At 35.1% G+C, this 27,460-nt stretch overlaps 1 pseudogene; it reads left to right on the top strand.

Annotated features, from left to right (window-relative positions):
• Window positions 1-8,706: 8,706 nt before the first annotated feature.
• Window positions 8,707-27,136, top strand: LOC119532914 (annotated as a pseudogene).
• Window positions 27,137-27,460: the final 324 nt, after the last annotated feature.

Consider the following 27,460-nt stretch of genomic DNA (forward strand, 5'->3'; position numbering starts at 1 on the left):
AGGCAACCTACACAATGGGAGATGATAATTGGAAATCATGTATCAGGTAAGCATTTAATATCCTGAATATATAAAGGAATCCTACATCTCAATAACAGAAAGACAAACAATCCAATTAAAAAATGGGCAAAAGACATGGACAGACATTTTTCTGAAGAGGAAATACAAATGGCTCAAAAACATGAAAAAATGCTCAATTTCACTGGCTATTAGGGAAATGCAAATCAAAACCACAATGAGATACAATCTCACACCTACTGGAATGGCCATTGTCCAGAAAACAGAAAATGACAAGTGCTGGAGAGGATGTGGAGAAAGAGGCACACTTATTCATTGTTGGTGGGAATGTAGAATGGTGCAACCACTCTGGAAGACAGTGTGCAAGTTCCTCAGGAAGCTAAATATAGATTTGCCATATGACCCAGCTATCCCATTGCTAGCTATATACTCAGAGGAACTGAAACTTAAGACACAAACAGACATTTGTAAACCAATGTTTATTGCAGCATTATTCATGATTGCCAAGAGATGGGAACAGCCCAAATGTCCATCAATGGACAAGTGGCCAAACCAACTGTGGCATATACACATGATGGAATATTATGCAGCTGTAAGACAGAAAAAAACATGGATCATACAGTAATGTGGATGAACCTTGAGGACGTTATGTTGAGTGAAGTTAGCCAGAAACAAAAGGACAGATTCTGCATGGTCTCACTAATATGAACAGACATTAATGAACAAACTTTGGGAGTTGAAAGGTGACAACACAGGCTACCAGGAGGTAGAAAGAGGGCAGAGACCAGGCATTTGATGCTGAAGGACTACAGAATGTTTAGGATTGATTGTATAAGTCTGGAAATAGATAGCATAATACTGTGTGATGGTAGCACAGAATTGTAAGTACACCAAACAAAGACGTCTGTGAGTAAAACTAAAAGAGGTGGGATAGGATATGTATGACACCAGAGGTAAAGGTAGATTATAAAGACTGGGACTGTATAACGTGGCAAAAACTGGAGTGGCCAATGACTGTTACTAAATATACAAATACAAAAATGTTTTTGCAAATGAATGTCAACCATGTAGAGTGTTGAAAAAGGGATGGTATTCAGGAAAAAACATAATCAAAGCAAACTGGAGTCTATGGTCAACAGTAACATTGTAATATACCTCCATTAAATGTAACAAAGGCAATATGCCAATGCTAAGTGTATATGAGAGGGGGATATAGGGGAGGAATATGGTACATATTCTCTGACAGCAGAGACAGGAATGGACATTTGCAAACTGTTGTTCATGGAGACAGTAATCATGATTTGCAATGGGTGGAGGTGACCTAAGGGTACATAGACTGAGGAACAGAATGGTGAACTGTGGCATATGCATACAATGGAATATCGAGCAACTACAAGAAGGGGTGAAGCTGTGAGACACATAATGAGGGGAATGGATCCTGTACACAGTATTTGAATGAAGTATGCCAGAAATAAAGGCAGACACTATAATGCCTCACCAATATGGACTAACTACAATGTGTAAACTCAGAATTGAATCTTAGAACATAACCTAATGTGGACATGATTACTGTAATAGTCCCTAGATTGTAAGCTCTTACAGCAGTCAACTCTATTCCTTAATTGTAATGCCTATCTCTAAACTTTGAGATGCTGATCCCTTAGTGTATAACCTGATTGGTCTCTGGAACAATGTGTATCTCTGAGACACCTGAAACTCAGAGCTAGAGCTCAGCAGATATGAATGTCAGTATTAGTGCATATAGCAACTGTTAAAAAAAAAAAAGCTGAAAAAGAGCCCAGGCTTCAATTAGTGATATGAATGAAGCAGATCTGGTTAACACTAGGGAAAACTGGGCCAAAGGGTAAAGGCCAAAACTAACTGTATTTTAAAAATTCATCTTCCATGTGAGACCAAGGGAGGAGATGTCTATTTGGTGCAGGATCTATATTTTCTAAACAATGTAACTCTATAGTTGGTTTGTTCAAACACCACAATTACATGGCACTTTGAATAGGAAGTGAGATACAGTAGGTTAGTATAGGTTAGAGTGAAATAGTGACATATCTCCAAGTAATTTGGGCAAAGAATAAAAAATATATTTACAGCCTCCCCCCCACCCTGCCCAGAGGAGCTGGGGGAAGGTGCAGAAGTGTTGGACTTCCTCACCTGGACTGGGGTTGATGTTATCACAAACATTGGGACTGGTGGTTTGATGTGTTGAGCCCTCGATCGTGGGACTTGCCCTTATGAAGCTCATTACTGCAAAGGAGAGGCTAAACTTGCATATAATTGTGCCTAAGAGTCTCCCCTTGATTACCTCTTTGTTGCTCAGATGTGGCCCTCTCTCTTTCTAACTGGGCCACCTTGGCAGGAGAGCTCACTGCCCTCCCCTCTATGTGGGACCAGACTACCAGGGGTGTAAATCTCCCTGACAATGCAGGATATGACTCCCAGGGATGAATCTGAACCCAGCATTGTGGGAGTGAGAATATCTTCTTGACCAAAAGGGGGATGCAAATTGAGATGAAATAGTTTCAGTGGCTGAGAGATTTCAAATGGAATCGAGAGGTCACTCTGGCGAACATTCTTATGCACTATATACATAACACCTCTTAGGTTTTAATGTATTGGAATAGCTAGAAGTAAATACCTGAAACTACCAACCTCCAACAGTGGTCTGGACTCCTGAAGATGGTTATATAGTTCTATGGATTTAAGGGGTGACAGTGTGATTGTGAAAACCTTGTAGATCACACTTCCTTTATCTAGTGTATGGATGGATGAGTAGAAAAATGGGGGTAAACAATAAATGACAAGTAGGGTGGGATAAAGGGGATGGTTTGGGTGTTCTTTTTAAACTTTTTTTTTAACTCTTATTCTGTTTCTTTCTGATGTAAGGAAAATGTTCAGAAATAGATTGTGGTGATGAATGCATAACTATATGTTCATAATGTGAACAGTTGATTGTATACCATGGATGATTGTATGGTATGTGAATATATTTCAATAAAACTGAATTTAAAAAAAAAAAAAACACATGCGCATTTACCAGTTGATCCAATAGTGACATTTCTAGGAGTCAATCCCAAAGATATAGAACAGATAGATGCACAAAGATATTAAACGAAGCATTATTTTTATTAGCAACATAACTGGATATCACTCATACATACATAAAGAAAATATTGTTTTAATAAAATAAGCTACTCCTACTATAGAGTACTATACAGCTATGAAAATCAATGAGGAATATTTATCTATCTATTTATCTATTTATCTACCTATCTATCCATATCTATATATATATATATATATATATCTATATCCCTATCTATCTATCTATCTACCTACCTATCTATTACTAAGGGATTACTTAAACCAGTGCCACATAAAATGTGGTCCATGACCAATGCCATTCAGTGAACATTTTGTTACAAACTTGTGACAAGATACATACAGAAATTGACAGTAAACATGTTAAACCTTTTACAGCAGTTCAAAATTGTCTCAAACTTCAAGCACACAATTTCCTTTTTTCAAAAGTCTTTGGTCCATGATTAATTATTCAGATGACTGACAATGAATGACAGTTTTGCATGAGAGGATCCAAGTTTCTTTTCTGATGTTTGCTTCTGAATGCTCTACTATGATTCTGGGGGCAACAAACTGGGGGAATTCCTTGCTTACCCTTATGTTGATACTGGATCCTTTAATTGAGAATAACAGCAAGAATAAAAAACAAACCCTTGTGAAATAACTGTCTTATTGAATGATTATTTCTAAGAAATGCCACTGAGGAACATGACCCACTTAGAATAATTAGCTAAAGCTACCAAAAAAAAAAAAAAAAGGAGTCCAAATCATACATTTTCTTATGAAGTAACTTCATTGTATTTAAATTTTAAAAACATTAGTAGTAAATTATGTAATATTTATTACAATATATTTTTTATTCAGAATTCTTTTTGACTATATTTCAAGTGGGTTATCTTTTTATTGAGTTGTAGGAGTGCTTTATATATACTGGATGCAAGTCCTTTGTCAGATACATATATTCTGATTCTTTTCTCCCAGTCTGTGGCTTGACTATTCTAACTGTCCAGAGAGATTTTTGCTAATGATAGAATTCAGTAATGACCCAGCAAATGGTAGAAGAGCATTGAAATTCTTGGAAGAATGTGAGAGCTACACCATGAGTCTTCCAGGGTAAAGAAACTTGAAATATCTATAAGAAAAATTAATGAGAAGTTAAACAGAATAAATTATTCAATAGATGATACAAGATCAAGTATACCTATTGTGTAATTTAATCTTATAGTGGCTCTTTTGTAATGCTGGGTTTTGTTTTTTTCACAGAAACTAGTTACACAAGGCATTTTAATGAAACTGTTACTACACGAATGAATATAGCCATGACCTCACAGAAGTAACCATGAAATTGGAAATTTTTTCTTGACCAGAATGTTTTGTGGGTCAGAAATGCTAAATGTTTGTCAATTTAATATTTTTATGACAATAAAATTGAATTAAAATATTTTAGATAATATAATTGCTGGGTAAAGAGAAAGCAAGATCCTATGGATTGCTAGCTTTAGCTCACTTATTTTTGGGCAATTAACACACAATTACCAAAAAACGGAAATACAATAGTTTCACCAGCCAAACTCTTCCATTGTTCTGGTCCCTTTACTATGACATCCCTAAATTATGCTCTTCTCATTCTAAGCCAAAGAGAAATTTCAGAACAATTTCTGAGGTTTAGATCATAAGAGAAAATTGTAGTTATCTACACTGAAATATTTTCTGGGAACCTTTGCCATTTTGGGGTGGAAATGCTTTCTTATGGAATGCTAATAAAATAGTTCATTTAAAAAAAAAAAAGTAAGGGCTGGTGCATTCATGCTGCCTCTCTAATCCCAAATTTCATTTTAGACAACTCTAATCCACAACCATGCAAGAAAGGGAATTCCAGGACAAGTAGTTCTCAGTTTAACCATATGGACAAGAGAAAGAATGTCACCCTGCAGTCTACAGGAGACACTCAAGCAGCTGCATTCATCTGGGAGCTCAACTGGTGCCAGCACCCCATGAGGGCTTCCAGAACATATCCAGTGCTGTTTTAGTTTGCTAGACTGCTGAAAGTAATATGCCGTGAAATGATTCAGCTTGAACAATGGGAATTTATTTGCTTATGGTTAGAGTCTAGGAAAATGTCCAAATCAAGGTGTCATCAAGGTGATGCTTTATTCCTAAAGACTGGCTGCTGGTGATCTTTGGTTCCTCTGCCACATGGTGGTGTCTTCTGGTCTCTCCCTTCTCTTCAGGGTTTCCTTGCTTTCAACTATTTGCTTCCGTGGCTTTCTCTCTCTCTATATATGTATACATTCATCCCATTTATAAAGGACTCCAGTAAGAGGATTAAGACTTACCTTGGGGCCATACCTTAACCAAAGTAACCTCATCAAAAGGGCCTACTTATAATAGGATTACACTCATAGGAATGGATTAACTTTAAGAACGTGATTTTCTACGGGACACGCAGATTTAAACCAGATTCAGCTGGAGTGGCGGCAATGTCTGGGATCTAGTTGGGTTTCCTCTCTCCACATGGTGTGTCATCATTCAGTAGTCTAGCCTGATCTTCTTTACACAGGGACTGGGTCCCAGCAGGGTGGAAGTGAAAGCTGCTCGCCTCTTAAGGGCTCAGTTATGGGATTCCCATGACAGCACTTTTGCCACATTCTACTGGTCAAACAATTTATAGCTTAACCAAGATGAAGGGGACGCAAAATATTCTGTTTGTGAATTCCTCCTATCATGGCCTACTCTCAGGATGCAATTATTTACATTCCTCCCATGGGGAAAATATGCTTATTCAATTCAAAGAGCACCATAATCTCATACAATTAAAACATATGGCTGGAAGTCCAGGATCTTTTTATTTTTATTTTTTATATCAACTCCAGATGTGTATGAGGATCTTTGAGCTTAGATTCTGTTCATAAGGATATGTCTGAATGAAAAGATGTAATTGCTCTCTTCCCCAAATGCCAAACATGCAAGGATGAGAAAAGGATTAGATAATTGCAATAGACATGCCAATTCAAAAAGAGGGGAAATAAAAGTACACGCAGTGTCTGGCCCACAGCTATTCTGGACATATTTCATTAGATTCCAGGACTCCAAGGGCAGGAAATTTTCCCTGACTAGGACCTGGTTCTGCCTTTTGGGCTGGTTTCCTAATTCATTGAACAGGGCAGAACTAAGCTCCACTCTCAGAAACCTTCTTCATTTTTCATAGGAAATGGCCTATATTTGCTGCTGAATAGTTCTTTTAGTTTACTCCCAGTCTGCAAACATTTAGAGTCCTAAAGTTCTCTTTTAGTCTGAGCTAATACAGCACCTTCAAAAATACTATGAACTTTCAATGTAATTATATCCAGGATGTATAAAGAAATGGGAACAGAATCTATTAGTCGACTGACTGAACAAAATCAGGATAAAGAGGAAGAGGGAAAGAGGAAAAAAATTTGTTCCTAGATTAAGACCTGCCCATTAAGTAGTGATGCAATTAAAGGTTTTGTTTTGGCTTTAAGATCACACCACTAGGGACAACGATGTTTCCTTGAAGGTCTTGATACTGTTCCTAGAAAATTCCATCTCCTTGCCCCAGGCTCTTTTTATTTGCTATTCCTTCTTCCTAGAATTCTCTTCCATTTAACAATGGCATGGCTTACTTTTTAAACTCAGTCGGATCTCTTCTTAAAGTCATATCAGTGAAGACTTCTCTGAAAACCCTACTTAAAACTCCATTTTCAACAATCCATATCTGTCTCTTTTTTATTATATTTTGCGCAGTGGCATTTTTTACTATTTACCATGCTATATATTGTACTTTATTTCTTTTTTATCATCTGCATCTTCCAATTCACCAACAAAATTTTTCTGAGAGCAGGGGTTTTGCTTGCTTCATTTACTGTATGCATTAAGCTGAGAAAATTGACTAGTACTTGGTAGACATGAAATAAATATTGTTGAATGAATATTGAATAAATAGTGAATGAATGAATTTCTTTACTGATGTGTAAAGAAACAAAAGCCACCTCTCTACAAATATATTGGAAGTAAGCCTCTTATTCCATAACAACTATTTATTCCTCAATCATTTATTTCCAAATCCATAGAAAGTTTTAATCCAAACATGCTCCCCCATACAGTGATATCTAAGCAGCTGCTAATGAATATTTACAGAGCCCATCAAATATTTATACAGTAGGGGCAAACCTTTTTGATACTGTTGTTGGTTGAATGAATCATTCCACTATGTTGAGAAATGTTGGACTTTCAGTCAGGAGACATGGTTTCTACTCAAAACCGCTCCACAGTTTTTGGAATCTTGAGAAATTCACTCAACTTATTTGAATTTCAGATCCACCTGTATAGAAGAAGGGGACTGAGCTAAATCAGTCATTTCTCAACCAAAATAAAAATAAGCACTGAAACACTTTTTAAAATATGAAGTTGCATGAGATTATTATATAAGCAGATAAGTGGAAAACTGCCCTGACAGCAGCAGACTGAAGGTGGATGGGGTTTTGGAGACTCCACTTTCCTTAGGAGCTTGTGGGACAACTGCATAATATTTCAGGGGTCTGTGGATGAAGGTTTGAAATTCCCTGGATCAGAAAATCCTTCTGTTCCTTCCCATGGTTTTTATAATCTGATTTTCCTGCCTCTTTGTGGCCATGCAACCAGCTGAGTCTGAATTTCCTACCTGTGGAATGTTTATTACTTTTATCTCTTCTTTGTTTATGACCATCAAATGACTTTGGTGGGCATACAGAGAACTTCTGCAGTAGCCTCCAATAGTGTGCACTCACCTTTAGCCTTTTCCCCCTCCAGTCAACTGCACAGCCGCTGTCAGTTACATATTCCTAAAGCATATTCTCCTGCACTGAAATGGTGAGTATCATTCCATGTTCCAACAGGTTATGTACAAAATCCCAACGCCTGTCTTCAAGGTCTTCCAAAATACAGTCCAATAAAACTCTGTGGCATATGTTCTCTAGCCAAGCTGGAGTAGTTGTTCTGGGATCACTTCCGATTTTCTTCACTCATGCATTTGTTTATGTGGTTCTATATGCACTGTGTAATCTTCCTTCACTCACTGCCTCTGTCTTTCAAAACAGCGCACCTCAGTTAATGCTACAGTTGTACTCTTCGCAAAGGCTGCTTTGTTGCCCTCTTCCTTCCCCTTTCTGTTTTCCTACTCCCCCCTCCTCCTCCTTCTTCATTGTTCGCCCATCTTTCCTGATCTTTCCAACAAGATATTATCTTTCCCAATGTGGAATTCCTATATCATTTTGTTTGCACTTCTCTTATAACATGTAAACTATTCTATTTTGCATTGTGTTTCAATTTATTTTCTTTAATTGCCCTTCTAAATTACAAACTACTCAAAGATAAACTGTCTTACTTATTCTTGAATCGGTATTCTGTGGTTTTACATGAACTAGATACTCAATTTCTAAAATTTCTTGAATCAAATTTAACCTGAGGAATGTAGAAAAATTAAGGCATATTCTGTTTTGCCAAGTGATTTATAATTTGCGATACTGTAATATTTCACTACACCTATCAATATAATATTTAGAATGTGGCATGAAGCAATGTTTTTCACAGAAAATGTTAGTGGTAGTGATTGGGACTGAACTGTTCCCGCAGTCAGTAAGAAAAGCGCTTTATGAGAATTCAATCACAACTGTAGATAACGGTCAGAAATCTTACCTATGAGTAAAAATTCATATAAAATGAATTTCACACTAGTTACAAGAGGCTGTTAAAATAACAAGTGTATAGAGTACTTTGGAAGCATAACCTTTCAAAGTATTTATCCTTACATAGAAATAATATTTGCCAGGTTATGACCTAAAGGGCTTGTTAGCAACAGCCCCCTGGGACAAAGTTACCCATCAATGAGAAATACATCTCCAACTCTACTTCTTCTTATATAAAGTGTGTGAAGTATAAAGACAAGCATATTTCAAGCAATATGAAAACAATGCACTTTTGATGTCGTCACAATACCTCATGTTATTCCTGTGAAATTCCTGAAATAAAAAGAGTGGATAAATTCCACCTCTCTTAATGAATCTATATGGCATCCCAGCAGTGATTCATGTAAGTTTTAAAACTTCTGTTACTTGAAATAGTTTTCTGTAGATAAATTATATTGATATATTTTTTATTATCCAATTATATTAATGAGGTGGTATTTATCTCACTTTGAATTCCCGTTTAATGTTCTGAAATGTGATATTTTATTTTCCATATGCCAATAACCTTCAAAGTGCATTTCTCTTCTGCAGACTCAGCCACTCTGATCTCTGAGTTTATAATTTCAGTTTTACAACATAAATGTGGTGCTACAGTGAGAGGCCAATATATTTGCTTGAATTAAATTGCTTCTTTAGACATGGAGTCACATCTAGTTTTTAGTTGTTGCATTGATCTCCGTCACATATTATGCCAACATAGTATTATAGAATCCTTAGCATACAGTTTCTACAGTGAGAATTACAGCTTTGTCATTTCTTTACCATATGGCTTGGGCCAATGATTTAACTTCAGTGAAATACTGTAACATAAGGATAAAATTATACTTTACAAGTTACCTTGAGCATTCTCTATTACAGACACACACACAGACACATACACTCACACTCATATATCATTTCTAAGTAATTAAATGAAACAAGAGGTGGTATTCCATGTGGGAAAATTAGTGATTGCAAAAATTATCCTATTAAGCTATTTTAGTTGTTTCAGTGGCCTCTTTGTTTATTCTAATAAAAATTTTTGATGGACAATTTACCAACATTGATGATCCACTCTGTATATCTTAGTTTAATGTGAATTAAAGATTCTATTTCAAGTTCCATATATTCAGAAACTACAAGTTATTTATCCATAGGCTTCACAAATGCTTAGCTTCAGCTAGTCGATGGGTGACGTGCCCATAATTTAGATCTCATAAGAAGTCACATACAAAAATTCTCAACCCAACTCTTTCACCTGCATCAGGATAACTTTGAGTTTGTCTTCTCTTCTGCATGTCTTTCAGCTTGTAACTTGTGATTTTTTTTCCTTTCTCTTTTTCTTCCTTATTTTTATTCCTTTTAGCTTTAATTTGCCTCTGTAATGAGTTTGGGACAGAAGAAAACACCCATTAGATTTTTCATGATTCCTATTAAGTTTATAAGGTGCAGTATATGGAATACTGAAAATTATATGGTCAATGGCAGTTATTTGGGTTAAAATTTGGTTTCGGATACTTAATTTTATTCCTGAAGTTGTGCGTCTCCCTTATGAACTAGAGGTCTGAATGACCGATAAATTGTTTATCTTAAAATATTGTCTTCTTCCACATTATTACTAAAAGTTCACCCTATTAATGACATGCAACATCTTTGTGGTATTCAGAGATATTCATTTAAAACAGCTCAAGTTTCTAATTTCAAACATCTGTCTTCTGATGTTTAGGATATATTCTTATATTTCATGTTACATTATTTCTCAGATACAAAACAAGAATATGCTGATGAATGTTAATACAAATGAATCAGTGAGAGTCTTATGTTTGAGCTTGGAGAACATTACTAAGTAGCATTTTGAAGAAGTAGTATAATCATTCTAAAGAAGCTTGTTTTAGAAAACTAAAGTAAGGGATGATATATGTATAACTAAAAGGGACATGCAAGAGATGTTAGCTTATTTATAGGATTCCTTATCATGGTTTAGGCAAAGGACCAGCTAGAAAGAATAGAATTTTTTTGGCATGGTTTTAGGGGTCAGAAGTATGTTGAAAATTCTCACCCTTACACTCATTCAACATTTAGTTTGTAGTTTCTATGAAAGAATTTCATCTTCTTTGCAATAGGGATTGACTGATGAAATTCCACCTTCACAATCACCACCTCCTCAACACTGGATGCGCAATGTAACATACTATCTTATCAACAAAGTTGAGATGAAGAATGTGCATTCTCATGTAACATTTTAGAGAGATGACATTTTATATAATGAACCAAAAATTTCTGAAGTGCATTATTATAATGATGTATACTAAATAATTACACATGTAAAATTTTAACTAAAATTTAGTTTATCATAAAACTGTTAATAGTGAAAATGGAAAACATCCCTATAAAGAAATATAACAATATTTATGATATATTGTTAAGTCATAAGTTATAAACAATACGTACTTTATGTTCAGTAATATATTTCAATATAATATCACTCATAAGTAGAAAGAGCAACACAGTTTGATATTTGTAAATAATGTTAATTTGCACATGTAAATATTTTCATTGTAAGGGAAACAAAAGCATGGGCTGTAATATATTGATTAACAACTATGAGCCAAGCAATTCTTGAGGTATTTCACCTTTTCTAATTATTCTACCCTTACAAGAGTCCTATGGAGCATATATCACTATTTCACAACATTTAGAGATGTAAAAACTGAACCACAGGAAGTTTAATTTGCCTAAGGACACAGATCTAAGAACTATTAAAGAAAGAATTTCCAATCTTACTCTTGAGCCTCACACTTCCATTTATCCTATTTTGCAGAATTTTTCAATGGTGCAAATGAAATGTAAAATTGTATTTTTAGAATACAGACATCATGCTGCAATACACATATGGAAGCCAAGGATGTGCAATAGTTACAAAACAAATGATTGCATGCAACATGTGTTTGAGAGCTTAAGAGGATCTACAGTACATAAGTATATTGAAAGGAATTTGATAAGTGGTTAGGCTTGGCTCATTTATTCTCACAGCCTATGATGTTATGTCCATTTCCATTTACTTTACAGAAAAATTTCTGTACCAGGAACAGAAATTGGAAATCATGGACAAAGGAAATAACACAGGAGTGACTGAATTTGTATTGCATAGTCTTTCAGGTCCTCAAGAGCTTCAACTTTTCTATTTTGCATTTTTTACACTTTTCTGTTTATCCATTCTGCTGTGGAACCTCCTCATTGTTCTCACAATCATCTCTGTACCTGAACTACACACAGCCATGTACTTCCTTCTCAGTAAACTCTCCTTCATTGACATGTGTCTGTCCACTTTTGCCACCACCAAAATGATTGTTGACTTCCTCATGGAGCACAAGACCATCTCTTTTGAGGGCTGCATGGCCCAGATATTCTTTCTGCATATCTTTGGTGGTGCAAAAATGATGCTCCTGGTGGCCAAGGCATATGATAGATATGTAGTCATATGTTGACCCCTGCACTATGCAGCCATCATGAGCTTATGTAAGTGCACAGGCCTTGTGTTGGGCTCTTGGATCACTGGGATTCTGCACTCCTTAAATCAGCTGTTTTTCATAGCAAACCTTCTATTCTGTGGCCCCAATAAAGTGGACAGCTTTTTCTCTGACCTACCTCTGGTTATCAAACTTGCCTACACTGATACATATCTCCTCCAGGTTCTGATGGTTTCCTACAGTATTCTAATGGCTGTGATCTCCTTTGTGCTCTTGCTGATCTCATACTCAGTCATCCTCATCACCGTGCAACATTCCTCAGTGGGCATGGCCAAGGCACGGGCCACCCTGACTGCCCATATCACTGTGGTGACCCTTTTCTATGGGCCCTGCATTTTCATCTATGCCTGGCCTTTTGGCAACTTCCCAGCAGATAAGGTGGTCTCAATATTCTATACTGTTTTCACCCCTCTCTTAAACCCATTGATCTGTGCTTTGAGAAATAAGGAAGTAATAACTGCAATGTAAAAACTGAGGAGTCAACAAATCAGTTCTTGACAATCTTGCAGCTTTCCTTTGTGGTAAGTAACAGCCCATAATAAAAATCTGTTCACTGCACCTTCTTTATGAATTACTGTTGTACCTGTAATATCATAGGGCACATTTTCTCTGTTTTTCTAGCAGAAACACACTATGTTGTATAAGACTAGAATGGAATTTCTTATCAATTGTTTATGAAATTTGTCCTATTTCATTCAGGTTAAAATTAATTTTAATCATCTTCATTTTTTATAAAAGTTAATATTTCTTTCAAATTCATTCTTCTGCTCAGTTTGAAACATGAAAACAGATACCAAATACTAATGTAAAGTATTTAAATCATATTTTAAAACTTTCAGATTAGTATTTAATTTATGGATATTTGTAATCATCTCATTTGATATCACAAATTAGTAGCAGGTGTTACTATAGTACATATGAGGATATTGTTGCACTATTCTCACCATATATAGGTTGCAGAAGAAACCTGATTACATATCAATACTTCCCCTTCTTCCTCCTTTGTATACTTAAAAGCATTCCTATATTTAACCCTTGCTTTTCAAATTTGCTATCTGAACTGAGGAACTAAATGCATTGAGATAATTTTGTTTTGTGTATAGAATTCTCACAGTAAACCATGCCAGGTTAGGGATCAGATAGTGAATAGCTTTGTTTGCCAAACTCAACATTTGAACTCAGAAGCAAAATGGATCAAGCCCTGGGTGCACATTTAATGTTCTTTTGTCTCAGTAGATGAAAGAGAGATTCACAATTGCCACTGAAAATTAATAGTTCAATGACTATAATAACAGATACCGCTCCATAAATAAATAGGCATTTTCACCAACACTGCTACCTATATGCCTTTACTCTATATATTCTCATGTCTATCTCCAGACCATGGACTCTAATCTGCATTAACCAATAAAACATAAATGAAAATACACATTTTTCATGCTGTCAAAAAGTATAAGAGTATTCCTTTGGATTTTCAAAATAAGTCCATGTTTTCATACTTAAATTTAATAGCTAATAATTAGTCTTAGTCAATTCCTGTTTCATCCATTAGGAAACTAAAAGTCATCTATCAAGTTAAGTGAGATAACCACATTCATAATCAGAAAGTCAAAAAAGTAAGGCAAATATCTTTTGACTTCTAGTATTTGAAAAAGAATTGTTGTCAGTGGGTGATGCAGAAATGAAATCCGAGACAAAAGTATCTTTGAGAGACTGGGAGCAAGAGACACACCACCTATAGGGCAAGTGTGTGAGTCTTCTTTCCAAGACCCTTATTTATTATGCTTTTAGGGTAGAGTAATGCTTTACTGCACATGTAGCCATTTTCCCATGGTTGTTTACATCAGTCTGCAAAGGGTTTTTATCTTAATCTCAAGGACAATAACAGAAAACAGTCCTTTTCTCACATTTGCACATAATTTAATGAGGTGTGCCTTGACAGTGTTTGGTCTCAGCCGGAGCCAAGTGTTCTAGGCCCCCACCTCAAGTATGCGGGAAGGAGAGGAGAAATTTCAGGCCCTGTTTCCCACAAAGAATGCCATACCATAAATCTGAGTTATCCATTTGAAAATAGAGTGAAAGAAATGGTAATATGGAATAGGATTTGATAACAGTTATGCTTCCTCCTTCATAATGTCACCATTCTGCAATGTCTGTTTATTCTTCTCTGAAATGTGGAATTAAAATAATTTAATATAGGGTTGTGTCATATGATTACAATGATAATAAAGCCAAACTTATATTCAATGGTCACTATATAGTTTAAAAATTGCATCTTCATTAATATTTTATTGGATCTGCACATGATACCTATGGATTAGATGAAGATAAGACTTCTATTTCTGAAAATATTGAGATTCAGGTAATTTGAAAACCATAAACAAATCTACAAATTCTGGTGCATTCTTTAAAATAAACAGACATGTTCATGGGATGCTTTAGGAGAAGAAAAGTGTTGGGAAATGATTTCAAGTGATGAAAATGATGGGCAATGCAGGACTATTGGGGCAAATTTTGCCCATGCAAGAGTGTGGAGTAGAATTTGATCCTTTATACCTGGAATCCACAAAGCCTATTTCCACACTGAAGGTGTGGACTAGAAGAGTGTGCTCAGGAGAACAAAGAAAAGACTAAAATAAATTTCCCCACTGGTCTTGTCTATAGTTCAAAAAATTATACCCTCATGGATATTATAATGATGAGTTTGCTCACATAAAAGTTTGGACTTAAATTCATATTGTCTGGATACATAGAAGAGTTTTAACCTGAAAAATCAATATGAAATATGGTCCATATTAGAGATCAATGAAACTCTTGGAGCATTTGGCAAAAGAAAGGTAAAAACCTCTCTAGAGGGTCACCTGCTTAACGCTGGCCACATATAACCCGTTTGGAAATTGATATCACTATCAAATCACAAAACACAAGATGAGCCTATCTACAATGTACAAGATTCATATAAGCAAACAGGCAGGTGGAAAGAAAAAGAATGTTAAAAGACATATCATGTAAACATCAATCAAAGTAAAATTTCATATCCAGTAGCATACAAAATATGCATACAAAATAGATTAGAATAGCATACAAAATAGCATACAAATAGATACAAATAGATACAAACAGCATACAAAATAGATTACGAAATAGCATACAAAATAGATTACAAAATACAAATAGCATACAAAATAGATTACAAAATACAAATAGCATACAAAATACAAACAGCATACAAATAGCATACAAAATACAAATAGCATACAAATAGCATACAAAACACAAAATAGCATATAAAATACAAAATACAAAATAGCATACAAAATAGCATACAAAATAGATTACAAAATACAAAATAGATTACAAAGTAGCATACAAAATAGATTACAAAATCTGGGATTTAACATAGGAATTCAGGGGTTCAAAACACAAAAAAAGATATCAATGTTATTAACCACATTAATAGGGCAAGTGAAAAATAACTGAAATGGTCATTTAATGCAGAAAAAGCATTTGACAAAATCCGACATCCATTCAGGATAAAATCACTTACCACACAAAGAATAGAAAGGAAATTCCTCAACATGGTAACAACTCCAGCTAATATTATTCTCCATGGTGAAAGGCTCATCTTCCCCCTAAGATCAGGACCAAGACAATGATATGTGCTTCTGCCACTTCACTGGGAATTCCAGCCAGAATAAATAGGTAAGAAAAAGAAATTAAAGGCTTCCAAACTGGAAAGGAGGAAGTAAAACTATCAACATTCACAGATAACATAATTTTATATATAGAAAATCCTAAAGATACACACCCACACAAAAACTATTAGAGTTAATAAACAGATTCTGCATAGTTACAGGACACAAGATCAATGCATAAAATTAGCTGCATTTTTTACAATAGCGATGAGCACCTTAAAAGGAAATTGAGACATTTTCATTTTCTCTGTCGTAAGAATAAAATATCTAGGAATAAATTTAACTAAGTATATGAAAGACCTGTACACTGAAAAACTACAACACTTGTTAAAAGAAATTAAAGAAGAACTAATAATTGGAAAGAAATTCCATGTTCATGTATAGTAAAATGATATTATTAAGATGACGAAAGTATCCAAGTAATCTATGGATTACTTGCACATTCTACCAATTTTTGCACAAATGGAAAAGACTTGCTCCTTTTGATTTTAAAACTTACTATAAAAGGACAGTAACCTAGGCAGTGTGGGTTTATTGTGGAAAGAATAACCTCTTCAACAAATGGTGCTGGGAAAACTGAATATCCCTCTATAAAAGAATGGAATTGGACCTCTATGTCACACTATATATAAAATAAACTCAAAATGGGTCAAAGACCTACTCATAAGAGCTAGAACCATAAAATTCTTAGAAGAAAGCATAATGGTAAATTGTCATGACTTAGATTTGGCAATGATTTCTAAGATATGACACCAAAGCACAAGCAATTTCTACAACTCAGCAACAAAAAAATTCACAACTTAATTTAAAAATGGGCAAAGACAGTAGCATTGATTCTTGAAGATGATTGTATAACTATGTAGCTTACAGGGTGTGGCTGTGTGATTGTGAAAATCTCAAAGCTCACACTCCATTTATCCAGTGTATGGACAGATAAGTAGAAAAATGGGGACAAAAGCTAAATGAAAAATAGGGTGGGATTCGGGGGGGTGGAATGTTTTGGGTGTTCTTTTTCACTCTTATTTTTATTTTTATTTACTGTGTTTAATTTTTTTGAGTAAGAATAATGTTCAAAGGTGAATTCTGGTGATGAATGCACAACTATGTGATGGTATTGGTGTTGTGACTAGTTGATTGTACACTGTGGATGATTATAGGGTATGTGAATATATCTGAATAAAACTGTATTAAATTTTTAAAAATGGGTAAAGGATTTGAATAGATATTTTTTCCAAAGATCAGTAGATGGCCAATACATATGTTAAAAGATGCTCCATATCTTTTGTCATTAGGAAAATGTAAATCCTGATGAAATAGCATTTTTTACCCACTAGGATTGCTACAATAAATAATAAAGAAATAACCATGTTGGCAAGGATGTGGAGATATTGGCATCCTTGAGAATTGCTGGTAGGAACCTTAAATGGTGCAACCACTGTGGAAAATGGATTTATGGTTCCTCAAAAAATTAAACTTGGAATTACCACTCCTAGGTCTACACCCAGAATAATTGAAAAGAGGCTCTCAAAGAAATACTTATCAACATAATGTTCACATCAGCACTATCCATAATGAAAAGATTAAAACAATCAGAATGGCCAAGCATTTGACAAAATTTAATACCCATTCATAATACCCACTCGGAGAACTAGAAATAGAGGGGAACTTCCTCAACTTTTAAAGAGTGTCTGCAACAATCTATTACTATTATCATACTTTTTGGTGAAAACATGAAAGTTTTATCCTTAAGATTAATAACAAAGCAAGGATGACTGTTTCCTTAGTATTAGTCAATATACTTGTGGAAATTCAAGCCAGTTCAATAAGACAAAAAAATCAGATAAAGGGCATAGATATTTGAAAGAAAAATGCAAAAAAAGTCTCCATTTCCAATTATAGGGAAAATCCACAGGATTCTAAATGCCTAAGGATTCTACCAAATACCCTCCTGGAAGTAGTAAGTGAGTTATTCAAGGTCACAGACACAAGATACACATACAAAAATCTATTGTTTTCCTATATACTTGCAAGAAGCATGTGTAAATTGATATTAAAACACAACTTATTAATAATTGCTCCAAAATGAAATACTTAGATATAAATCTGACAAATCATGTACAGGACATGTATGCTGATAACTTCAAAATCCTGATGAAAGAATAAAAGAAGATAAACCGAGAGACATGGAATAGTGTTCCTGAATTGGAAGATTCCAGGTAGTAATTTTGTCAAGTTTCAACCATTAATTGTCAATTATCACCAAATTGATAAACATTGATAAACCTCACACATTATACAAAAATTAAATAAAAAAGGATTGCTGATTTAACTTAACATAAAGCTATAACAATTTTAGGAAAAAAAAATGCTAGATATGTTTGGGATTTAGGAGCAGGCAAAGAGTTGTATACCTAAATATCAAAAGCAGAATCCAAAAAGAAATGTTAATAAATTTGACTACCTTGAAATTAAAAAAAAAAAGATAAAAAGCAGAAAAAAAAACAAAACAAAACATTTACTCTGCAAAAAAACCATTAATGGTGTGAAAACATAAGCTACAAAGTGGGAAAAATATTTTTAATCCGAATATTCAGCAAAGCACTGGTATCTGGAATATATAAGGAAGTCCCAAAGCAAGAGTTAAGAAAAAGAAGCCCCCAGGTAATTCAATTATAAAATGGGCAAAAGACATGAAAGACCTTTCACCAAAGAGAATACAGTCTACAGATGGAAATTGAGTTGTTCAACCACATTAGTCATTAGAGATGACATTGTGACTGTACTAAATGTCACTGATGGTAAATTTTTACTACACATCTTTCAGAATGACTGAAATTAAAAATAAGACAACAAAAAAAACGTTGTTTGGTTTTGGGTTTTAAAGGTTCACCACAAGAGGCAAAGGTGAGCCTTTCAAGGTAGGGCAGGGGTAGGAAGAGCAATTCATGGATAACTCGACATATGTTTTATGAAGTTAAAAATGTTTGTAAAGATAAAAACTCATTCCAAAATGAGATCTGTCATAATTTTACCTCAAATGAAAGGAGTTGTGCACCTTTAATTATAATTAATTACAAATACCATGGTCAAAAAGAAGCTAATCAAAAATCTAACATCAATCGAGAACCACTAAAGAAGTGCTGTCTTTCTTGTATCCCAATTCAATTACTTATTTCTCATTTTTATTTTTTTTTTTAATTCTTAATATACATTTGTTTAATTTCCAAGATAAGAAGTATCTGGTGTCTTTCACTGAGCCTAATGTGTTCAAGATACATCCATATTCCAGCATGTATCAGTTACTCTATTTTATGACTGAAAAGTATTCCATTGTATGGATATACAACATTTTTTTTAAATCCGTTATACAGTTGATGGGCATTTGTTTTATTTCCTCCTCTGGCTGTTATAAATAGTGCTTCTATGAACATTCATGTACAAATTTTGACAAAAGGCCCCATATTATGTGATTCCATTTATGGGAAATATCCACAAAAGGTAAACACAGAGAGAGAGAAAACAGATTAGTGATTTCCCAGGGCTGGGGAGGGGGTACAGAGAGCAACTGATTAATGGGTAAGGGATTTTCTTGTGGGTGATGAAAATGTTCTGAAGTAGAGGTGATGGTTGCATGACATTGTGAATGTACTAAATGTCACTGATGGGAAATTATATGTCGTATGTCTTTTACTACAGTAAAAAAAGTAAATGAAAAGATGTCCAAATACATATAAAAAGAAAATTAACCCCTCTCCCTCCTTCATTCTCACTCCCTGAGGTAAGACCAATGCTTTACAGCCTTGTGTGTCACCTCTCATGTTTTTACAAAGGGAAATTATATGATTTTGCATAATCAAAATTATATAATATGCATTACTTGTCAATGTACTTGTCAATCTTTTGATGATACATTGTGGACTTATTTTAGATGAGTATATTCAGATCTAATAAATGTTTTTTATGGCATTTGCATATTTTTGTAGCATGTTTATTGGGTACTTTTTAAAATCAGCTCTGTTATGGAAAATTTTACAAACAATATCCTTCACCAATTGCAAGTGTATAATTCAATTAGTTTTCATAAATACATAGAGTTGTGTCGCTTCCACCACAATTATGATCTACAATATTTCCATCATTCCCAAACATTTCCTCATATTCCTTTACCATAAATCCCCTCAGCTCCAACCCTGAACCCTGGAAACCATTGATCTGCTTTCTGTCAGTTTGGCTTTTCCTTTTTAAGGATTTCAGATAAATTGATCTATACAGTGTGTAGTCTTCTGTGTCTGGTTACTTTCATTTATCCTCTTAGTTCTCAATTTAGGGTTATTTTGCACCCATGAGACATTTGGCAATGCTAGGAGACATTTTTGTCTGTCATGGCTCAGGCAGTGGGGTGTTGTTAGCATGTAGTGGGTAGACACCAAGGATGCTGCATAACATTTTACAATGCACAAGAAAAACCACTTACAACAAAGATGTATCTTTGGTGCAAAATACCAATATTGCTGATAATGAGAAACCTTAATTGGCATAAAGCTTGTGAAATAAATTTTTGTTTTTCCATGTATTGGTAAGATGTACCCTGTAATAGCTCAGTTGTATTTCATTATGTGGATATGCAACAATTTATTCATCCACCAGTTGGTGGATATTTGTTTTGTTTTGTTTTGTTTTTTCATTTTCTGTACTTTTGAACTATCATGAATAAGGTTGCTATGAACTTTCATGCATAGTTCTTTGTGTGGACCTATGCTTTCATTTATTTTAGATAAATACCTAAGAGTATTATTACTGGGATATATAGTAACCATGTTTCATTTTATATGAAATTGCCAAGCCACTTTCCAAAATGCATTCCCAACAGCAATGTCTGAGATTTCCTGTTGCAGTCTGTTGTACCCTGTATACAAATATTTTCTTTCAGTCAGTGTCTCTCCATTTCATCTACCTATCAGTATCATTTTAAGGAGCAGAAATTTTAAATTTTGATTTATTCCAAGTTACCAATTTTTTTAATGTTTCTTCTTGTCTTTTCTTAGAAAATGCTGTCTACCTCTAGGTTTTAAAGACTTTCTCCTATGTTTTATTCTAGGACTTTGATAGTTTTAGCTCATTGTTCTAGTTTGCTAATGCTGTGGAATGCAAAACACCAGAGATGGATTGGCTTTTATAAAAGGGGGGTTTATTTGGCTACACAGTTACAGTCTTAAGGCCATAAAGTGTCCAAGGTAACACATCAGTAATCAGGTATCTTCACTGGAGGATGGCAAATGGCGTCCGGAAAACCTCTGTTAGCTGGGAAGGCATGTGGCTGGCGTCTGCTCCAAAGTTCTGGTTTCAAAATGGCTTTCTCCCAGGACGTTCCTCTCTAGCAAGCTTGCTCCTCTTCAAAACGTCACTCACAGCTGCACTCCGTTCAGTCTCTTTGAGTCAGCACATTTATATGGCTCCACTGATCAAGGCCCACCCCGAATGGGCGGGGCCACACCTCTGAGGAAATATCCTATCAGTTATCATCTACAGTTGGGTGGGGCGTATCTCCGAATCCAAACATTCCAACTTAATCCCCACTATTATGTCTGCCCCACAAGATTGCATCAAAGAATATGGCTTTTTCTGGGGGACATAATACATTCAAACCGGCACACTCATATTTAGGTTGATATACGTTTCAAATTAATTTTTGTAATGTGTGAGACAGGTTAAGATTATTTTTATCCATCTGTGTATCTGTGTATCTATGTATCTGTTTATCTATCTGTGCTGGTTTGAATGTATTATGTCCCCCAAAACACCATTATCTTTGATGTAATCTTGTGTGAGCAGATGTATCAGTGTTTATTAGGTTGCAATTCTTTGAGTGTTTCTGTGGAGATGCACCCCACCTAACTGTGGGTGATGACTCTGATTGGATAATTTCCATGGAGGTGTTACCCCACCCATTCAGGGTGGGTCTAAATTCAATCACTGGAGCCATATAAATGAACTGACAAACAGAAGGAACTCAGTGCAGCTGTGAGTGACATTTTGAAGAGGAGCTACAACCAAGAGGGACACTTTGAAGAACACACAGAAGCTGAGAGTAGCTGCAGATGAGAGACAGTTTGAAGATGGCCGTTGAAAGCAGACTCTTACTCCAGAGAAGCTAAGACAGGACAAAGCACCCCAAGAGCAACTAAGAGAGACATTTTTGAGGAGCTGAAGCCTAGAGAGGAATGTCCTGGAAGAAAGCCATTTTGAAAGCAGAACTTGGAGCGGACAGAAGCCATGTGCCTTCCCAGCTAACAGAGGTTTTCTGGACGTCATTGGCCATCCTCCAGTGAAGGTACCCGATTGTTGATGCATTACCTTGGATACTTTATGGCCTTAAGATTTTAACTGTGTAAACAAATAAACCCCCTTTTATAAAAGCCAATCCATTTCTGGTGTCTTGCATTCCAGCAGCATTAGCAAACTAGAACTCTATCTATCTATCATCTATCTATCTATTTTTAAATAGTGATGGTATATGTGTATTCAATTGTTCCAGCACCATTTGTTTAAAAGACTATTCTTTTCCATTGAATCATTTTGGAAGCTTTGTTGAAAAGCAGTTACCATATATGTGTGGATCTTCCATTTTGTTATATTAATCCATTGTCTACCCTTAAGCCAACACCACATTATATTGATTACTATAGTTTCATATTGTTGTGAAAATACATAGTGTGAGGCTTACAAATTTATTCTTCTTTTAACAAATCATTTTAACAATTTTAGGTTTTTTGCAAGTCCATATTGATTTTAGAATTAATTTATTTCTAAAAGAAATGCCTAATAGAATATTGATTACCATGGTACCATGATGTTCAGTGTATAGACAATTAGGAGATAATTGACATCCCACAGTATTGTGTCTTTCTAGCATGGACTCTCTCTCTCTCTCTCTCTCTCTCTCTCTCTCTCTCTCTCTCTCTCTCTCTTTCTCTCTCTCTTTCTCTCTCTCTTATTCATCCTGGGACACAGGTAGATGAAAAAAAGCAATGGAGGAATCACATTTCATTGAACTAAGCAAGTCACACATTTATGTTTGTGGTAAATAAAGTGGGATTTATACTCCTCCCACAGCAAGACAGGGTCCTTGAAGGTGGAGCCAGGTAGAAAAAGATAGCAAATTTTGACTAGAGAAATGCACTGTAACACACAGACTTCCACCAAATAATAATAACATTCTTATTCAATAAATACAGGTATACATAATAATAAAGCTACTTAGAATTCCCATTTTATTAATCACAAACACATTCATATTGCTAATGTCTTGGTCAAGATTCTCTCTTTATACCTATTTCATCTAATAATATTCTGCCTCAAATTTCCTTCTTATCTAAACCATTTGGATGAGCAGTATTTAACATTCATTCGATATGTATTTCTTAAGCCCCTCATCTATGCCTAGGCTGCTCTGCCTCTCTGCTCACACCCCCCCCCCCCCATATATTTATTTTTTCCCTACCAGGAAAATTCTCATTTCCTTCTAGGTCAAGTTCATGTCATATCTCCTGCAAGAACACATCCTTGATTAATTTTAGCACATTAAAGTCCATTCACACATGAACTCTGATAATAGGTTGAGCACTAGTATTTCTCATCAATTATTTTGTTTACGAGTGTCTAATATGTCCAAGAAACTTTAAATTACTTGAAGTGGAATAGCATGTTTATGGATTTTATAATCTGCTGTCTGTTGTACGAGTTCAATAATCAAGAATTGTCATTAAAATTTGTTGACTTCATAATTCATGCTGCTTGTTGAAATGACTTTCTCAACTTAATTCCTTCAACCCCTCATGTCCAGATGAAAATAATCATTTTAAATTCCCATAAGACTCTTGAAATATCTTCTCTTTGAGAACCCAATAAAACCACCTTTGTTGCTTAACAAATCCCATTGGAAGATTATTTCTTGGTCAATTCTGAAGTCCCTACATCTATTTTATCCATAGCTGCTAAACAGCTAATGATGCAACTAGGTCATATTTTTACATTTAAATTTATCTCATATATGCTCTCTGGCAGAAACCTACTTCACACTATCAATGCTCTCAATCCCTGTTTTTGCTATAGATCTTGTAAGAGAGAACATTTTCAGATGATTTTCACTGAAATGATACTAAACGTCTGTCCTTGCCACTCTCATCTACCCTCTATTCCAGGGAGCTGAGATCAATATGTCATTTTGGTTATGTTGGTGTGTGTGAAGGAAGAATTCAAACAGGTGGATGTAAAGAGATGGATCTTTGAGCTTATTGCCTCTTTCCACGAAAATTGATGGGATACAACCTTTAGGAGATAAGGGTAAAATTCTAAATCATAGAGCTATACATATTTATAGGAATTACAGCCTCATATTTTAAAGATAAAATTTAACTCCCAACCTAAAATTCATCTTTATGCTTTGATACTATGGGGTTTCATTAATAAATTCTATCTATTAAATGAGTTGATAAAAATCATGTTCTTATTTACTTAATCTTTGAATATTATTTACACATAATTGTAGCACAAATGGAATTCTATTTGACCCAAATGTCATAAATAGAGAAACCAACTTGTTTCTGCTCTTTAAAAAAAATGTGAATACTGAAATTCTTCATGGAATAACTGTTCAGAGGAACCTTATGAATAGCTTTTTCAGATTTGTGGGTGGAATGACAAATATATTATTGTATTCCAAACAGCTATCAATTGAATTAAAATATGAGCTTTCACTTGAAATAAAACACTTTCCAAACAGAAGTGAAATAATATTTACAGAAAGAACTGTCTGATCATAGGATGGACATAGTGTCAGAATCTTGACATTTGTATGTTTGGTTCTAGTAAACAGCTAGGAAACAATCTTTTAGTTGACATTTTAAATTAAAGATCATTGTTTAATTTCCCTATCTTCCATACAACACATCCCAACCTAATGGATTGTAATAGAAAAGCAGACTATGATTCATTATGCTTTCAGGAAAGGTAGATTCTTGGAAAAAAAGCTTTTGCTTACATAGAATCATATTTTCTCTTGATTTTTGCTTTGATACAGGCTTCCCCCTATCAATCAAGGCAGTAGATGTGGCCAATAAGTCAACTGTATTTGAGCTTGTTTTGCTAGGACTTTCCAACTCCTGAGAGCTGCAGATGTTTTTCTTCATGATATTTTCATTGTTTCATGTGTCAACAATGGTGGGTAATAGTGTCACAGTCATCACAGTTGTAGCTGACTCTCACCTACACTCTCCTATGTATTTCCTGCTTACCAAATTTCCATCATTGATGTCTCTTCCTTTCTTTGCCATCCCCAAGATGATTACAGATGACCTCACTGGACATAAAACCATCTTTTTTTATGACTGCCTAATCCAGATATTTTTTCCATACCTTTTCACTGGTACTTAGATTATTTTACTCATGGCTATGTCCTTTGATAGGTTTATTGCAATATGCAAGCCCCTCTGCTATTCTTCAATCTTAAGTCTCCAATTGTGTGTTGCTCTCATGGTGGCTGTCTGGGTTGTGGGAGCCACAGATTCAATGAGCCACGTCATGTTTCCTTATGTTACCATTCTGTGATCCCAAGAATACAGATAGATTTTTCTGTAACCTCCTGTGATGTTCCAGCCAGTTTGCGTGGATATTTATGCTCTGGGCCTCTTTGTAATCTCAGCAAGCAGCATAATCATCTTGTCCTGCTTTATTCTTTTGTTAATTTATATTATTATCCTGGTTACTATCATGCACGATTCTTTGAAGGGATCATCTAAGGCACTATGCTGGTTTGGATATATTATATTTCCAAAAAAGGGATATTCTTTAATGCAATCTTCTGGGGGCAGACATTAAACTTTTGATTGAATATTTCCATGGAGATGTGACCACCCAACTGTAGGTGATACTTTTGATTAGGTTATTTCCATGGAGGTATGGCACCTCCCATTCACCATGGGTATTAATTAGTTTTCTGGAGTCCTTTAAAAAAGATAGAAGCAGACCCAAATGATTGCTGATGCTTTGAGATGCTTGGAGATACAGACAGAAACATTAAGAGATGCTTAGCTAAGAGATGCTAGTCCATAGACATTTTGGAGAATGCAATTTTGAAATGCAACCCGGGAGCAAAGGAACAGCAGATGCCAGCTACATGCCTTCCCAGCTGACAAAGGTGTTCCGGACACCATCGGCCATCCTTCAGTGAAGGTATCCTTTTGCTGATGCCTTAGTTCAGACACCCTTATGGCTGTTGAACTGTAAATTTATAACTTAATAAATCCCCTTTATAAAAGCCAATCCTGTTCTGGTATTTTGCATGACAGTATTAGCAAACTGGAACAGATTTTGAATTTTTTTTTGTAAATTTGAGATTTTATAAAATTGTCTCACGCAACTGTGGGGATGCATGAATCCAAATTCTGTAGGGCAGGCAGTGAATGGGCAACTCTGATGAAGGTTTTTCATGAACTCCCCAGGAGAAGCTGGCTGGATGAAGAAAATTTCTCTCTCTTCTTCCTTAAAAGTCTTTAACTGATTGGATTAAATCCAGCTGATTGAATTCTCTCATTGTGGAGGACACACCCTCCCTTGGTATAATCAGCCACAGATGTAATCAGTTGACTGATGATTTGATAAATCACATTTCTGGTTTATTAATCAACACAAATGTCCTTTCAGTAATGGTTAGGCCAGTACCTGCTTGACCAGACACCTGGGCACCATCACCTGGCCAACTTGACACATGAACCTCACCATTACAGGCACTTTTTACCTGCACTGCTCATTTCATTGTTGTCTTCATGTTCCTTGGCCCATGCATCATCATCTACATGAGGCCACAAAGCAGCTTTCCAGCAGACAAGATCCTGTCTGTGTTTTATGTCATCTTTACTCCCCTTCTGAACCCAATAACCCGTACCTTGAAGAATCAGGAAGTAAAGATTACTATGAGGGAGTTGAAGAATAGGTTTCTGAATTCCAAAAGGTGACCCCTTCTCATTATTTTGTTTTAACTTCTAATTCTAGTGATCTTCTAGTTTTAACTTCCTAGGCATTATGTGCCACAGTTTTCTTTACAGAGCCACAGTTACAATGATCTGCTAGGCTCTTATTTTTGAAGTTATCTTCAAATTGTAATTGCCAAGAATTTGTGATGGCACAAGTTAAGAGCATTTGAAATAATGTTCATCTGTATGTTCAAAATACATTTTTAAATTTTGGAAGATCAAATAACAGAAACAATTTCTTCCAGAGCAAAGTCTATCCATAAAAATATCAGGAGGGACTGGTCCAGTTAGGAGATTCAGCATAATACTCTCTAAATTGGAAAGGAGAAAAAATGATTTAGAAGAAAAGAATAAATATTGGAAGAACT

The sequence above is a fragment of the Choloepus didactylus genome, chromosome 4 (assembly GCF_015220235.1).
Source record: "Choloepus didactylus isolate mChoDid1 chromosome 4, mChoDid1.pri, whole genome shotgun sequence".
In the NCBI taxonomy this organism is placed as follows: Eukaryota; Metazoa; Chordata; class Mammalia; order Pilosa; family Megalonychidae; genus Choloepus; species Choloepus didactylus.